General features: G+C 34.9%; 2 protein-coding genes and 1 long non-coding RNA gene across 7 annotated transcripts in view; 2 read left to right on the top strand and 1 right to left on the bottom strand.

Moving 5' to 3' along the window:
* The window catches only part of LOC141376355 (uncharacterized), a 974,232-nt gene that overhangs the window by 45,161 nt on the left and 911,562 nt on the right, over nt 1-17,509 (top strand). The window lies entirely within an intron of this gene.
* The window catches only part of LOC110438850 (protein mono-ADP-ribosyltransferase PARP14-like), a 102,717-nt gene that overhangs the window by 39,749 nt on the left and 45,459 nt on the right, over nt 1-17,509 (top strand). Inside the window, exon 3 of one of the 2 annotated variants that reach the window (XM_073914653.1) lies at nt 3,929-4,069. The exons of the other annotated variant lie outside the window; for it this stretch is intronic. The gene's annotated coding sequence lies outside the window, so the exon portion shown is untranslated. The remainder of the gene's footprint in view (nt 1-3,928; nt 4,070-17,509) is intronic. 2 annotated transcript variants of the gene reach the window in all.
* The window catches only part of kcnip1b (Kv channel interacting protein 1 b), a 65,324-nt gene that overhangs the window by 37,012 nt on the left and 10,803 nt on the right, over nt 1-17,509 (bottom strand). The window lies entirely within an intron of this gene.

The raw sequence follows: 17,509 nt of genomic DNA, 5'->3' as shown, positions 1-17,509 counted from the left end.
TGACATCTTTTAGTTCAGCTCTCCGTATTGACTCATTCACACTCAAATTGAAAAGACTAGAGATTCAATTACAGCACGCAATTAAAAGACAAGCATTTGGGCTAAAAAGAAAGCTTTAAGAGCATCAAATCTCTGAACTGAAATTAAAAAAAAAAACACTGGACAAACACAAAACAGGGTCGAAGCATGTGGAACGTAGACAGAAAAAAGGCTTAGAAGAGGATAGAAAGAACAGGGATGATGTGAGGACGACGAGGAATTGCAAGGACAAGGCTTTTGCACACTTGATCTTTTCACAAATCTCCCTTCGCCGCTGTCATTCCTCTCAGCGTGCGGAGGAAAATGTGTGAAAGCCAGATACTGTAGAAGTAAATGAAAGTGAAGCTGAAGAAAAGACGAAGAAAATGTTGATGGGAAAGAGAGGTTGAGCTTCTTCTTTTACGTAAACCCTTCTTCTGATCAGTGAAACACATGGTGCAAATGTGAAAGCACATCATTTCATGTGCTTTCATCTGCCTATTCCTTTCTTCTTCTTCTTTTTCTTCTTCTTAATCTTCTAACCCAGGAAGTCTCTATTGTTAGAGGAAAGTGCTGGTGCAGCAAAGGATGCAGGGCAGGTGAGGTGAAGATATAGGATTAGTCTGTGTATTCTCACTTCAGGTTGAGCTGCTGTTTAGGAAATTGAAATCACATAGGAGATCTCTTTATTATTGCAAGAGTTTCTCCTAGACAGCAGTGAAATTAATTGGATGTGAATCTGTGTTACCAACCCATTTTATTTCTGTAATGAATGCTGCCAAAGAGTAAAGTCATTTAAGATGGTGAGGTACTGTAATAGATAGCACATAATAACACTATTAGCCCAACTAGTATAGACCCTATCAAGTGCTAAATTTAGTAACAATTTATTCTGATGGTGCTGATTTAAGCCTTGTTTACACCTGGTTTTAAGATGCATTTGTGCTATTTTGATCACAAATGCATTACACTAAATACAGATAAATGGCCTATAAAGGGTTTTGAGCTTATAAAATAATTTATAGGAACATGAAAACAGATTTGATTGAAATGTTTTTATAGTGTACAAACTCATGCTTACATGCATTCAACCTGCAACATTCAAATTGAACACAGTTTACTAATTTTACAATTATTAATGAGAGTTATCTCATTATCTAATGAGAGTGAATTAGTTGACATGAAATTGCAAATTACTATTGTCAACTAAGAAAACACAAATATCAAATACATTTCTTGAAACACAACAAAATCGCGTGACACTCTCCAATGGATGGTTGGATAAAGCAAAAAACAAGATTGACGCTCTCAATGTGAACCATCTTAACTGATAAGTAATTCTGAAATGACTGAGATAAAGTGTCAACAAATGTCGTCAACATGTTTGGTTTAGCAACATCTCATTATTTAATAAGAAACACCTCACAAGATTGTGTACCCAAAAATCATGCATTTGCCTTCAAACTCAAGACAATTTTATGTGTTGTTTGTGTGCTCTTAAGTACAAGTAATTTGTTATGAAGGAATTAAGACCTGGGGCCTGTTTCAGTAGGGAGGTTCAACCAACTCAATGTTTAAACTTAAACTCTGAGTTGATTTACCGAGAGATTAAAAACTCAGAACACAATGCTGAAACACAATGAACATGTGGGGGCGTTTAAAGCCATGCGACGCGGAGAACAATATCTCTTGACACGCTTTAGATGCTCTGGAGGTCATTAATAATATAATACCATTAATACTGAAACGGTTCAGGATTTTTAGAATGAATGAGCAAAACAACATTTAAGATGTGTTAAAGTGTGCTCAGCATGCTAGTTTGTCCATTCACACACATTTTCATCATCAAATAACAAACCTTTTTTTAATGCACATACTGTAATTTGTTCAGTAAAAGTGCTTTCATCGTAGTTTATACACATCTTTCTATCGAATAAAAGTTTATCCTACTCAGTTATGTGCATGTTTTTTATGTGTATTTTCCAGTTATGTGCATCATGACGTTTTCATCAATTGTTTTTATGCGCATCTCCAAAATAAGCATTAAAATAGGTGGGTGGAAACGTAAGGCTAAGGCGAGAAATACCGCTTCATCTTCAAAAAATTGGGAGGAGATCCGACAGAAACTCGAGAGTTTAGACAATAAAACCTGCTCCCGACCAGGTTAGGTTCACAGAATAAGTTGCCACAGTAACTGACTCTGAGTTAAAGTCACCTCTCTTTCAGAAACAGGTAGACTTACTCTGCTTTCTCGAGTTTAACAAACCTGCCATTTTGAAACGGAAAACCCAGAGTTCACCTCCTTTCTGAAACAGGCCCCTAGTGGATTCCTCTGTTGCAACTATAATGATAATATTTTCCATTTTCCCAATATTGTCTGGTACACACATTGTGTGAAAACCATACTTTATTCACTAATTATTTATGCAAAATTCAAAATGGTTTCTATATACACAGTTGAAGTCAGGATTATTAGCCCCCCTTTGATTTTTTTATATTTCCCAAATGATGTTAAACAGAGCAAGGAAATTTTCACAGTATGTCTGATAATATATATTTTTTCTTCTGGAGAAAGTCTTATTTGTTTTATTTCAGCTAAAATAAAAACAGTTGTAATTAAAAAAAACAATTTTAAGGTCAAAATTATTAGCCCCTTTAAGCTAACTGTTTTTTTCGATTGTCTACAGAACAAACCGTGTAAAACGTGTAAAATCGTTTTACAATAACTTGCCTAATTACCCTAACCTGCCAAATTAACCTAATTAACCTAGTTAGGTCTATCTGGCAAATTAAATTAACGTCCACAAACCAGTACAGCTGAATTTGTATGTTCAAGAAAAATATTAAATACAAATTTCAAAAAAGAGGAAAAATCAAGAGAAGCAAAAAAAAAAAAAAAAGTGAAAGATTTACTAAAAATTTGTAGGTTGTATTTTTTGCAATATTTTGCTTGAATTTAATTGTATTATATTTTATTTTTTTATATGTTTGGTGACTAAAATATTATTTTAATTAATACATCTGTTTAATAAATCTGTTTTGTTTAAATGCACCAAAATACATTGCCTATATTTACTGAGAAATGGAGAAAAATATTATTTTCAAAATTGGGTGTACTCTGTTATGCTGTGCACTGTACATAGGTTCTGCTGTTTAGCTTTGTGTAATAGGAATATGTACTTCCATAGGTAAAGCATGCAGTTTTTATTGTGTTAATAACATCGGTTAACAAGAAAAGTTGGTGTTTATAAGTTGGTATGCAAACTGCATGTAAAAATCAGACGAAATTGAATATGACTTGAAAGTTATTGCACAATGGAAAAAAATACACTTTTAAAAATTTCAATTACTTTTATAAACACAGAGATATTTTTTTAAAGGAATAGTTCATCCCAAAATGAAACTTTACTCACTATTTACTCAAGTTTTATGATTTTCTTTATTTTGTTGAACCCAGAAAACATTGACCTCTATAGTTGGAAAAAAATACTTGTGAAGTCAATGGTTACAGGTTTCCTTCACAGAACAAGTGAAGAATGAATAAATGATGGCAGAGTATTCAAATATAAATTACATTCTTAAAAATATATTAGAAAACATATGCTATTTGTGTGTATTTTTCTATGTAAATAATCTCATTTGCTTTAATTGGTATTCCTTCTGACACTTAAAACTGAGCAAAAATGGATACTTCATTGCAGAATATTGGAGTAATTCTTCTGAGCTATAAAATAGCCACTTAGTTGCATCTGGATTTTCTTCTGGGTATCAATATGCAATATTCCATAATTTACCACTAACGGAACAAAAGAAAAGAGAAAAAGTAGTATATCAGCTTGAAATTGTTAAATTGAGGAGTTTCAGCTCATTATATGGTGCTTTCAAAGCTAATGTATCAGTTGCTCCACAGCGGCAGCTGCAGCTCACAGTATGCGAGTTTCTGCCTGGGGCAGATCATCAGCCTGTGCCCCCTCATATACCCACAGTTCACAGTCAGCTTCTGCTCCAGGCCTGCTGTCGACTATATGTACACACAGTCCCTCGTGAACATGTAAGGACTGCATTTATGAGTGTGATACTATTAAGACTACAAGTACATGGTATGCTGTTTATGCTATAGAAAGTAAACTTATATATCTGAATATTCAGTTCTGCAATGCCTCAAATGCCTCTTAGGTTTTCTATAGTTGTAGTTAATTTATTATTAAATGGCTATTACGCATGTTTTTTTTTTTTCAAATGCAATTTGCTGCCTGTAAGCTGCAGTTTTTTTTATTTGGTCATATCTAGTTTTGCCAGCACCCTCATAGTGCTTACAGAGGCATCAAATCATCTTAGTACAAACTCGTGGGATTTTGCTCAAAAAATGTTACGTTGGACATATACTGCCCTCTTGTGGTTACTGATAGGATGAAAACTGTCAGACGTTAATGGTTACTACTATGTAATTGTCCCTCTAGCGGTCAAAGCGTAAAGTTGCTTGCAGAGAAAATAATGTTTGAAAATACTTGAATTATGGTTTTGGAAATGATGTGAGTTGTGTCTTTGATCTGCCATTTTGTGCTGGTGAATTAGATGGTTTAATGCTTAAGCACTGTTTTTGAATTGTTACAGGTAATAGTGTGGATTCAAGTTTTTGTCTTTTCAGAAAGCCCTGACCTTTAATTTACAGATAATGATTCATGGTAGAAAGTCCTTAAATAATTCTTGCAAAACATGGTTCAGAAGATAAATATATAATGGGCTCATTTATGATGATTTTAATGTGCTTGAGAACATTAAAAAGTTGCCTTATGTTTGACTCATATTCAGTAAGTTACTTGCAACGAATGTTAGTAAAGAATACAATTAATAAACAATGGAAATGCGAAATTACAGCTATTTTATTTTTTCCCTTTTCCTTTTGAACAGGGATGGGAGGAAATGCTGGGGTGTTTTTGTGTGTATAAAAATACTAGGCCTACATAGGTAGCAAAGAATTCAGGCTAAGATTTGACATAAAACAGGGACGGCAGGCATTCATCCGGTACTGGAATAGAGCTTGTGGACCAAACATGGCCAAATTTAGTATTTGACGCGTATGTTAAAAAACTAATATGTGGGCCATGCAAGTTTGGCCTATCTTGACCCACATTTAAAATACATTTTAATTATTTTTGAGTAAATTCTACCAATTAATTTGCTTCAAGACTTAACTTGGCTGGGACTTGGCACAGATATGGTCTCTGTTTAACTCTTATCTGGAAGCCAGACATGATCCAGTCATGTACCATAATTCGCAGCAGCATCTGGGCAAAACAAAAGCTGATTTTATAGACCAGAGAAATGTTGCTATGTGGGTATCATTCATTTATTAATTTTCTTTTCAGCCTAATCCCTTTATTAATCTGGGTCGTCACAGCGGAATGAACTTATCCAGCACATGTTTTACGCAGCAGATGCCATTTTATTTGCAACCCATCACTGGGAAACATTCATACACGCTCACTCATTCACACTCATACACTACAAACAAATTAGCCTACCCAATTCATCTATACCGCATGTGTTTGTATTTGTGGGGGAAACCGGAGCACCCAAAGGAAACCCGCACCAACACTGGGAGAACATGATGCAAATTCCACACAAAAATGCCAACTGACCCAGCCAAGGCTCAAACCAGCAACCTTATTGCTGTAAGGTGAACATGCTCCCACTGCACCACCGTGCAGCCCCATGGGTAAAATGTCAGTAATAGTAAAAACTTTAGTGTAGCAGTTACTTTTAAGAATAATTAATAATAATTGATATATGGTAGTAAACCAACTATACTACAAATAAACTACCCAGTAGTTTTCTACAACTATAGTATATACTACTACACCACAATTTACTGTAGTAAAAACTAAAGTAGTATTTATTTCTGTTTATCAGTTCAGTTCACAAATTTATATTACATTATGCAATAGCACTGAATAACATGTACATATAAATACTGTAATATATACAGCATATTTATATTTGTATTGTACTATTTACTATATGATTCAAAAATAGCCTACTGTACTATACATTACTATAGTATTTTTTTCATGTGAGAGCAGTCTTACATGCACATTCAGTCTTTTTTTACATATTGCACTGACTGATAAATAAGTAACCTTATAACGTTGTTAATAAAGAATTGTGCCCAGAAAAAAGCCATTGTGGAATTTGAGAAAATAAGATGCTTTAACAGTGTTTTTCAGGTGTACATAGGTCATTAATGTTCCAGAAGGGGGCGCCATTTAACATATAATCAGAGCCTCTGTGTTGTCAGAAATTTATATAGCTGAACACTAATCAATTCTCAGCTAAACCTATATATATATATATATATATATATATATATATATATATATATATATATATATATATATATATAGATGCCTTTCTGTCCAGTAATACTGTCACCATGCTGTTTTTTTATGTTATCCAAAAGCTTTACATGCACTACATAATCATATATGACTTTAATGTTAGGCAGCTCTATTGTACCGTTTGTGTCAATGTGAAGTTTTCGTTAGTTTCTATGTGAACCTAAATATAGAACTAATACAGTACTGTTTATACCTCATCAGATGAGTTTAAGCTATGCTTTTATGCTTATAAAAATAAACAAAGACATATCCATATGTAAGGAAGACTATCAACTTGCCTAAAAATACTGCATGCTACATCTATTTCCATGGAAACGGTCTGCACAAACTTAAGACATTTATGCAGGTTATATAAATAGATATTCTGTATAGATAGATAGATAGATAGATAGATAGATAGATAGATAGATAGATAGATAGATAGATAGATAGATAGATAGATAGATAGACTCAAATTCACGCAAAGTGATACAGTATCATAGACTTCCTATTAACTTCTGTACCAGTTATGTTTGCTCCAGCACATTCTGTTTTCATTTACCAAGTGCACTGCCTTCAAAAAAGACCTTTAAAATTCATAACACTATTTATAATGCTTTAGTCAGTGACAGACCAAATTAGAGGTCACAAATCTGCCTAGAGCGGTGAAGAGTCATCCACTCATGTGAAACTGCAAAATAACATGCCACAAAATGAGCCTCTTTCTAATTCTTATTTACTGATATGCAGAGTCCAAAGAGTTTAACAGAAGGTGCATCGACAGTGATTTGAGGGAACAAAGTTGTTTTTCATTACAACTTCACAACAATGAAACCAGTAACTTTATTTTGATGGATCCCTTTAGACATTCTGTTAAATCTGTGTAGGTTTACCTGACACTTTTAAACTAAAGTTTTACAGTTTTTAACTAAAAGAACATTTTAAGTGATTTGGATGTTCATTAACACAACAATGGGGCTTGAAGGGTCGACTAACCCTTTTTACAATGCACATAACTTTTCACAAAAGTTTTTTTTTTGACTAATAAAACAAAAGGGGTGGTCTAGGACCATGTGTATAATTGAAGGCATGATGGCTGTGTCCTAAATCGCCTACTTCTCAGTAGGTACTGCCTTTGAATTTAAATGTACTACTTGGTCATTAGAAAAGTATGTTCTATATTGTGAGCAGAATGTGAGCAGTATGAATGAAACTCATTTACCATTTTGTCATGATCACGTGACCTACCAACGTGAGTTGTGTCGCTTCACTCCCATTCATGAATTGTCTTGCGGGGCTTCATGGGATAGCGTAGCATGCATTGGATGCACACTTTAGAATCTAACTAGAAGTAGTAGGTCATCCGGATACTTATACTGATTTTTGAGTTCTGTGAATTCGGACATATTACTCGGCTCTCATGCTGTTTTTAGCATACTTCATACTGGAAGTATGTGATTTCGAACGCAGCTGTTGTGTTGGCATGCATATTACCAGCCCAGGCTTATATAGGAAATAAATGCCTTATCTTAGGGGTTCAACCTTTTTCATTTCGGGGCCCACTTCTTTCTCTGATCAATTTTTGAAGGCCCACCTGTCTGACATTTACTCTAAAATGTTTGCATGAAATGTTCCTTTAAATCTTAATTTATCAACAAATAAATAATATCTGTGTATAATACTATATATATAACGAAATCCAAAAATTATAGTATAATATTAGGTAGAGGTGTGACGAGACGCCTACTTCACGAGATGAGACCAGAAACGAGATTGGGTTTACGAGAACAAGACGAGATTTTACACTATTTTAAAGAAATCCTTAATGATGAAACATATGAATGGAATAGTCTTCAAATATTTTGCTAATATATGAATGGAAAATAGATTTTTATATTAAAAAAGTTTTTTTAAATCACAAAATGCAAAACAATTTAAGTGTTTTCTTTTTACCTGTAATTTAAGTTTTTTTTTTACCTGTTTACCTGTCTTACTTTCATTTTTATGTATGCAATTTCCATAATTATTTCCATAATTTTATGTATGCAGTAGTTTTATATTAGTTTATGTTGAATTAAATGCAATGAACATGCAAACACTGCAAAATATTTGTTAAAATATAAATGGAAAATAGCAAACTCTACTGACTGGCTTTTCCTCTATAGAATTTCACAGTATTTACGTTGCAGATCTTGATGGTCAATTCAGATTTTGTGACAGTATCCAACTTTTTTTTGATGACCTGCTTACATTTATAATATTTTAAAGGTGCCTCGTATCAGATTGTCTGCATTCACACAACACACGGCAAAAGGCGCAATGGCCAGGAAAAAAAGAGCGGGAGATGACTAACAGCTGATAATAAAAGAGCGCTCTTTTCTCCATTCCTGTGTTTATTGTGTTTGCATGGTTTCATTTTTTTATTTTCTTTTTGACAAGTTGTTTTCCTCTAGTTTATGAACGAAACGCTCTCATTTGGCCATGTTCTTTTTATTTAGGCCTTTTTAAACCAGTAGGCATCTTAATGTAATGTCCATGGCTTGATCTGTGCACTTGATATATGCAACAGTATTATTTTATATTGGTTAAATGGTGGATGTTGCGCTCTCTCTCTCTCTCTCTCTCTCTTTCTCTCTCTCTCTCTCTCGTGAACATACAAAAAACATACAAAAAAGCGTTTTTTAGTCCTTGTGTAGATTTTGGTCTCTTAAACCATGAAAAGAAACATAAACGTGTTTGGTAATAATGAAGGCGGGTGTGTTGAGTCTCCAGTTCAGTATGTGTGTGCACACTTAGATCGCCTATGTGCGTAGGTGCTGAGAATATGGTGTCAAACAGCTGTGTGGACTGTCCTGTCGCATAATTCGGCTAGAAGTTCAAATTTAATCCTGCTTCCAATCTCCAATGCTAATTTCACCCTCACGCTCCATCATGCTAATATCTCAACTCACAAGACAACTTTTTACCTCGACGAGAAATTTCGTCACGATTTAATCTCGTAAGATCTCCTGAAACCTTAAAATTAAGAGTCAATTTTAAGGTATCTCGCCGCCCACCTGCAGGATTGGTAAGGCCCACTAGTGGGCCGCAGCCCACCATTGAGAATCCCTGCCTTATCCTACATTTTTGCAGAACATAAAATACATGGCTCCGGGTATGTTTTATTGACAAATCCACTTGAGGGTGCTGTACACATTTCTTCAAGTTTAAAATATATTACGTAATGTCTTTTTGGTATAGTTTTTAGATAAACATCGCTATTGTTCAAGTTCATAAAAAGACAGGACTTGTCGTACAGATCACCTTGTGAAATATTGACCTAAACCCAACCGATAGAGCAGGGGTGTCCAAACTCGGTCCTGAGGGCTGGTGTCCTGCCGAGTTGAGCTTCAACTTGCTTCAACACACCTGCCAGGAAGTTTCTAGTATATCTAATAAGAGCTTGATTAGCTGGTTCAGGTGTGTTTGATTAGGGTTGGAGCTAAACTCTTCAGGACAGTGGCCCTTTAGCACTGAGTGTGGACTTCCCTGCGATAGAGTTTTCAATAGCACACGTAAGAGAAAAGTGCACTGCGGCCATATTTACCTTGGTTTAACAGTGTTTTATATCTTTTTTGGAACCTATGCTCAACCAGACTTAAAGTGCTCTGCATCATAAGTACAACACCCTGCAATGTGTGCTACCAAGTAAATTGACTGTTTTTGATTACAAATCATAGACATTGATAAAGGGTTTTGTGGTATTTATTTTGTGTTGTGCAAATAATTGCACAAAAAATGATAATTTATTGATCAGTAATATAGTAACTTTAGTATACTTTCAGTAATATGTAACTTTAGCATTGACATGCCAACTAGCTGTAATTATCGTTTTGAACTTCCCCTGACCCCTTTGTATTTGTGTCTTGACTTCAAATTATGCTGCAAGTGTGTCAACTGATTCTGTAATCCTAAACTAACAACCTAAATACTTATAATTAAAGTTATACTATAGATATACTGTAAAGCAAGTTTTCTACAATCAAACTACGAATTAGTGACACATTAAAGAGCACATTAAACTGACTCTATGTTGCTTGAAATATTACTAGAAAGCTCACAAGCGACAGTAGTATAGCTGGGACAAAAACGTTGTCAGCGTGAATGACACACATTCTGCTATTCTGATATAATGCACCGATCTCATAACTAAATGATTCGTAATGTTTGTTTCAGTGGCTCGTAAAGTCCTAAGTGAGCAAATCTGAGCCGACTGGGTAAGAGCTGAGCAGCATCGACCAGCAGCAAGGCCTCATGCTGTGGGTCAGTGCGCATATGACAAGAGAGAAGGAAATGATGGATAGATGAGAAAACAAAGAGCAGAGAAAGAGGGAAAGAATGGGGGAAACAACATGAAAATTGAGGAGGGATGGGTAAATGAGAAGAGAAAAGGAGGGGAAGAGTATGAGGGATGGAAAAGGACGCTGGGGATAAAAATAAACAGCAGGAGGAAGTAGATTACGTAAAACGGGACGAGTGATTTAAAAATTAAAGGTAGAGACGTGCACTGTCAGCTTGGATCTGCTTTTAAAAGGAGAGAGAGAGAGAGGGAAAAAGGGAGAGGGCAAGACAGACAGAGCCAGAAGGAAAGAGATAACGTAAGATAGATGAAGTTGGAGTAAGCGTAGTAGACGTTTATGTTCACTCTGCAGGGGAGAAAAAGAACCGCTGCCAACCAGACAGTGTCTCTGTCTTCACTTCAATGAGTTTAACATCTGGCCTCTGCAGCAGTACATCTGGACAGGCAGCATTTTAACAGCTGTTTCTCGGTTTTATTCTCAGTGGATGCATAGTGAGACTACTGAGGCTCGTATGAATGCGTGCTTGTACATTTTAAACAAAGTTTATTTAAAAAAAAAAAAGTCCCTTAATTTTCTTTTGGGGTCATCATCAAAGGTAAAAGTGATCAAAATAAAATGAGCACATATTCCTTTTACCCCTAAACCAAATAGAGAATATGGTTGAAATTGTACTTTTTACATCAATGCAGAATGTACTGAGGAAGTGTGCTCTGGGGATGACAGTGATGGCAATTATAGGCAAGGCAAGTTTGTTTGTATAGCAGGTTTCATACATAATGGTAATTCAAAGTACTTTACATAAACAAGAATTGAAGAAACAAGAAAATAAAAATGATTAAAAGAATTAAAATATTAAAACAGATTAAAAAGTGTTAAAACAGGTTATAAAACAGAAAAAAGAAAATAAAGACATAATAGTGTGATCTGTCGGACATAGCACAGTGCTCATTCTATAAAGGCACAGCTGAACAGATGTGTTTTAAGTCTGGATTTGAGTACACCTAATGTTGGAGCACATCTGAACATTTCTGCAAGCTGATTCTAGCAGTGAGAGCATACTAGCTGAATGTGCATTCACCCTACTTTCACTGAACTTTTGGAATTTCTCATTTACTTGATCTTAATGATGTAGGGGATCTGTTAGGTTTGTATTCAGTGGTCAAATTTGTAATGTATTATGGTTATATGCCATTTATTTATATAAGTAATACTTTAAAATCTATTCTGAATGCATGGGAGTTAGTGTTAAGACCTGAGGAAAGACCTATAGGGTTAGAAATATACTATAGGCATGTCACTAAGGCCGTACTCACACTAGGTACAGTTGCCTCGAACCGGGCCAAAGCACGCTTGTCCCCTCTCCCGTCTCCCCCCACGGCCCGCGCTCACACCATATCGGGCCTCGGCACGCTTACGTCATCGCTGCTGCTCTGTTCAGTGAAGCGCTCTCTATGGCAAGCCTTTTTAGCATTTAAATCTTTGTTCTGACTCCATAAATATATTTAGAGATATTTCTAATTATATTTTGACTTGTCATAATTATAATTCCACTATTAAGAATGACAATTAGAGATATCTGCAATTACAATTGTACTAGTACAAAATCAGATTGGATATATCTGCAAATATATTATGACTAGTCATATTCCTCCATTGACTTCCATTGAAAAATATTTGCAGATATCTCTATATGAGTTTTGATTAGTCACAATTGTAATTAGAGATATCTCCAAATGAATTTTGACTTGTAACAATTGTAATTAGAGATATCTCTGATATAACTGAGTTTTTACTAGTCATAATACATTTGGAGATATCTTTAATTCGTCATATTTAGAGATATTTACAAATATATTTGAAGATATCTCTAATTAATTTACTAATAGTCGAATTACAGTTGTAGATATCTTGAATTGAATTTTTGACTAGTCAAAATTCATTTTGAGATATCTCTAATTACAATTGTGACTAGTCAAAACTTATTTAGAGATATCTGCAAATATTTTTCAATGGAAGTCAATGGAGGAATATGACAAGTCAGTCATAATATATTTGCAGATATCTCCAATCTGACTAGTCGAATTATAATTATGACTAGTCAAAATATAATTAGAGATATCTCTAAATATATTTATGGATATAAATCATAACAAGGTTTAAATGCTAAAACGGCTTGCCATACACTCTCACCCAGTAGCACAGTGGAGATTTCTCGAGTTATCCTTTCAGTCGTTTGATATGCATTGACATGCAGTCAAATATTTTGCCAAACAGTCCTTAGGGATGCGATGACACGCAGTCAGATATTTCACCGAACCGAGATCCGCCACTTTTGGCGCTCATAAACAATCATAAAGCCCTTATGCTGCAGGAATGAGGAGGTCTGCTGAAGGCGCGCAGCTGACGTGCAGTGAGGGGTTTGTGTCTTTAATAAACTACGGCAGTTTGCTATCACTGAACAGAAAGAATGATAAATAAATCCATATGAAACAACCCCTTAAAAGTCATGTCTCGCTTTCAGTTTCGGGCTTTGGCGCGTTTTGCACTCACACCCAAGTGAACCGCGCTCAGGCACACCTCTTCCAACCGGGCCAGGGCCGGCCAAGTGAACCGTGCTTGAGCCCGATTCAGCACACTCACACTTCTCAAACGATCTGGGCAACGGGCCTGGGCACGGTACGGATGGCATAGTGTGAGTAGGCCCTCAAACACGAAACATGGTGACACATTTGTGCACTTAAAGGTTAATGGTGGAAATAGAACTTTATTTTATTTTAGTACATCATAAGATGATCATAAAGGTTTGAGGTATGTGGGAGTTTGAAAATGTTTTTAAAAATGTTATGCTTAAAAATTTTGTGTTACTCAAAATAAATACATCCAGGTCTTCAGTGTCACATGATGCTTCAAAATTATTATAATAATTCATGCTCAGTAATATTTTTTTTATCTTGATGAGTTTTGAAAACTGTTTTGCTGCTTAATATCTGTGGAATAATTTATTTTAGGATTAATAGAACTGCACATACAGTACTACTTATCCCAAACTTTTGAAAAGTGGAATGTCTTTAAGCATATTGGTTGTCATTAAATCTTTCTCATCTTTCTCATATACAGTTTTTTATTATTTCATTTTGTAGTTTGTATATCAGTAAAATTTGTAATTTTATAATTTTACAATCTTAATTATACTGTAAACTACAAAACATCTCAGATTGCAGATTTCTGGCAAACACAGCTGCCATTTTTTTACCATGAATTTGACAGTTTTCTTAATTATACAGTAAACTGAAAATCATCTTTACCGTATTTTTACGGTAGATTTCTGTCAACCACAGCTTACAGTTTTTCCCGTAAATTTTATGGTTATTGCTACCGTAACCTGAAAAACATTCTACCGTATTTCTACTGTAATTTTCTGGCAACCACAGCTGCTAGTTTTTTACCGTAAATTTTATGGGATTTTTTTTTACAATGTAGTTTTAACAGTTAAGAACTGAATAGCTGAACTTCTAAAAAGGTAAATAAGGAGAGCCATTTAGCACCATTAAAATGATAGTTCTTCCTTCACTTATTCCAAACTTGTTTGAGATTCTTTCATCTGAAAAAACACAAAAGAAGAAAGCTGGAAAGACAAGCTGGAAACCTGTTAACACTGGCTTTCAGTGCTGGTTTTTCCTATATAGAAATGTGGTTACAAACTTTAAGCTTTCTGCAAAAAACCTTCCTTTGTGTTTAAACAGAAAACATGTTTTTGTTCTTTGTTTTCGAACCGTGTTTTCCTAAAATTCAACTATAAAGCCAGCTTGCCTGAAAGAGCTGCACCTGCTAAAAGTTTAATCACATACACCAGTGCTAAAATGAAAAAAATATATATATTGTGTCATAATGATAAAAATTGGACTTCAGTGGCCACATTTGTAAAGGGACATAATGTATAGGCAGATCTAGATTAACATGTGATCTTAGAAAATAATAAAGGAGCAGATATGAGCTGTGTGTAATACACTATACACGTTTACTCACCTCTTGTTTCAAACCTATTTCTTTGGTTGAACACTAAAGAAGATATTTTGAAAGCTGGAACCTGTAACCACTGACTTTTGTTATGTTTGTTTTTCCTACTATGGAAGTCAATGGTTACAGGTTTTTAGCTTTCCTCAAAATATCTTCTTTTGTGTTCAGCCAAAGAAAGAAACTCCTAACGATTTGGAACCACTTAAGGGTGAGTATAAAAGGGATTAAACTTTCATTTGTGAATGAAAATCTTTAAGATCCTGTCACTGCCCTGTCCTCCACCAATTTTCATCCCATCAGATTTGTGGTCAGCAATTCTCTGCTCTTTACTGTAGTGAAAGCTGTCAGTCTAAGACTAAGACAGCAAATGTCAATCGATTGGACTTGTATTGCATCAAATGTAATAGCACTTTGGGGGGCATCACTGTCTTTAATATTCACTGTAGTAATTTTTGCTGCAGTTACATGTGATTGTATACAAATCATATGTGTGAACTCAACCTTTGACAAACAAACAATGACATTTTGAATATAGCCAATAAAAAAATGCAAGTTTTCTTTTATGACATTCCACTGGAGAATATTCAAAAGATGATTAAACCAAGTACAATAACACTGGAGGCTGTATAAAACTTACAGTTCACCCTGAAATGAAAACTGCCTATTAATTTACTCACCCTCAGGCCATGCAAGATATACTGTAAGTAGCTTTTATTATTCATCAGAACGTTATTCAGTTGAGCGTGGGGTCTTTGCAACTCAGCAATACTCTGTATATCCAAGTTCATTCACTGAAAAAAAATACAGTATGTTTTGGTAATTTTCAAAGTCTGACCATTCTCTTCTGTGTTTGGGATAGCAATATTTCTATGTTGACATCAGTTTGACGTCAGCCACAATACTCTTAACCACGGTCCACTTATCATTCATTTGCTTCAAGTAAATGATGGAGTGTATAGGCTGCGTTCAGCCATTTGTTACAATTCTTCTTTCTGCAAGTTTTACGCTTAATTACAGAGCTAATGAATTATTACAGCTCAGATCAATGTTTTTGTCTAATTGTTACTTTTGTGTAATAAAGTCAGCATAGGGCTGCTGATAAACCTTTATTTTGCAAGAACAACCAGCTGAATGAACATTTTTCAGACCTTTATATTATTTTGTAAAATCCCTATTCATGTTTTCCCATTTTTATTTTTTGCTTGGGTAGTGTAAAGTAAAAATCTCACCCTAAACAAGCCAACAGGCTATGTTTAGTGCTTGTAAGAATGAAAAGCCGAGGGTTGTGTTTATAGCTAAATGACTGTTTATGTGTGTGTATACAATATGTGTTCTCCTGTGCAAAGAAAAGGACAAAAATAACACCACAAGAGAGAAAGTCATTTGTGAGGAAGAGAGCTGACTGCTATCTCTAGAGAGAGTTCAGTCCAGGTGTTCGTCCAAGTGTGTGCCAATGTGCGTGTGTGACCCTTGAAAAGCACTGAATGCCTCTGTGTCTTTTGGGTGTGTTTGTGCGGCTCGAACACACACCTCTGGGATGCTGCAGTCAGCTGGACTGCTCTCTCTCACACACACACAGTGCTGCACTGCTTCGATCTCTACTGATTCCAGCTTATCTCTCCATTAGAAGTCAATTACAGGGCATCTGTGTAAAACAGCCTGGGTAACCATGGTTACATTTGCATGCAAACCTCAGTTTGGCTGAGTTGAGAAAGACTGTCAGAAAGTGTGAAATCAGGTTTGCTTCATTTATGTTTCAGAAATGTGCTGCATGGAAAATGCATGCATATTTTATAGTATTTTAGTTTATTTAATGCTGGTATGGTACTATGGTATAATTGTATACTATATCATCTGTAAAATTATCATTTTGTTTATATATTAGCTTTAAAATATATTTATATCTTTATATCAATGTACTGGATATACTCCCAATTAGTGTTGGGCACATTCCTTTAAAAAAGTAATTTTTAGTTATAGTTACAAGTTACTTCTCACAAATAGTAACTGATTTACATAATTATAAAAGTCCAATTTGGGAATTTGTCCAATTTGCACCAGAATAAGATTTGATCCGTTCATCTCTAGAATCCTCGGTTTGAGTCGTTCTTTCATCACGTGAAAGACAGAAGCCAATCATTTGCATTTAGAGCCGGAAAAAAATTTGATCCGTTCATTTCTGGAGTCCTCGTGTTTGAGTTATCTCTCTTTACATATACTGTCACGTGATGAATGAACGACTCAAAAACCCACTCGACACTCGAAAGGTGAACTAATCATGGCTTCTTTTAGCTCAGGCTGTGTGCATTGGTTAAGCTTATATAGGATTGTCTGTGTGATGTAGACCTATCAGAAGAGGTGAGCTGTGATAGATGAGCTGAGATAGATGAAAGACCAGGTAAAATAAATTTAAACCAAATGAATTATTATTTTCTCTTTCTTAAAGCATTCTAGTTATGACTAGGCGTGGACTGGTTTAAGATTCTGATGGTATGATAACCTTGGATAAAAATTTCACGGTTTCACGATATCACGGTATTGCTGCTCTAACATAAGTTATTTTTCTGTCTGGGTAAAAAACAAAAACTTTTTCCCCTTTGAACATAATATATTTTATTTTGTAAAAGATTTAAAATGTTTTGTAACAGTAACCATGTCATATTTTCATTAATTTTTAAAAACACAGATTTCTTTACAATTTAAAATGGCATATTTGGATATCTTTTCTGCTGGAGATACTGTTGTCTTAAAAACATA

The sequence above is a fragment of the Danio rerio genome, chromosome 10 (genome assembly GCF_049306965.1).
Source record: "Danio rerio strain Tuebingen ecotype United States chromosome 10, GRCz12tu, whole genome shotgun sequence".
Classification (NCBI taxonomy): domain Eukaryota; kingdom Metazoa; phylum Chordata; class Actinopteri; order Cypriniformes; family Danionidae; genus Danio; species Danio rerio.
Note: the sequence above shows the minus strand (reverse complement) of the source record. Positions and strands in the feature narration are given on the sequence as shown.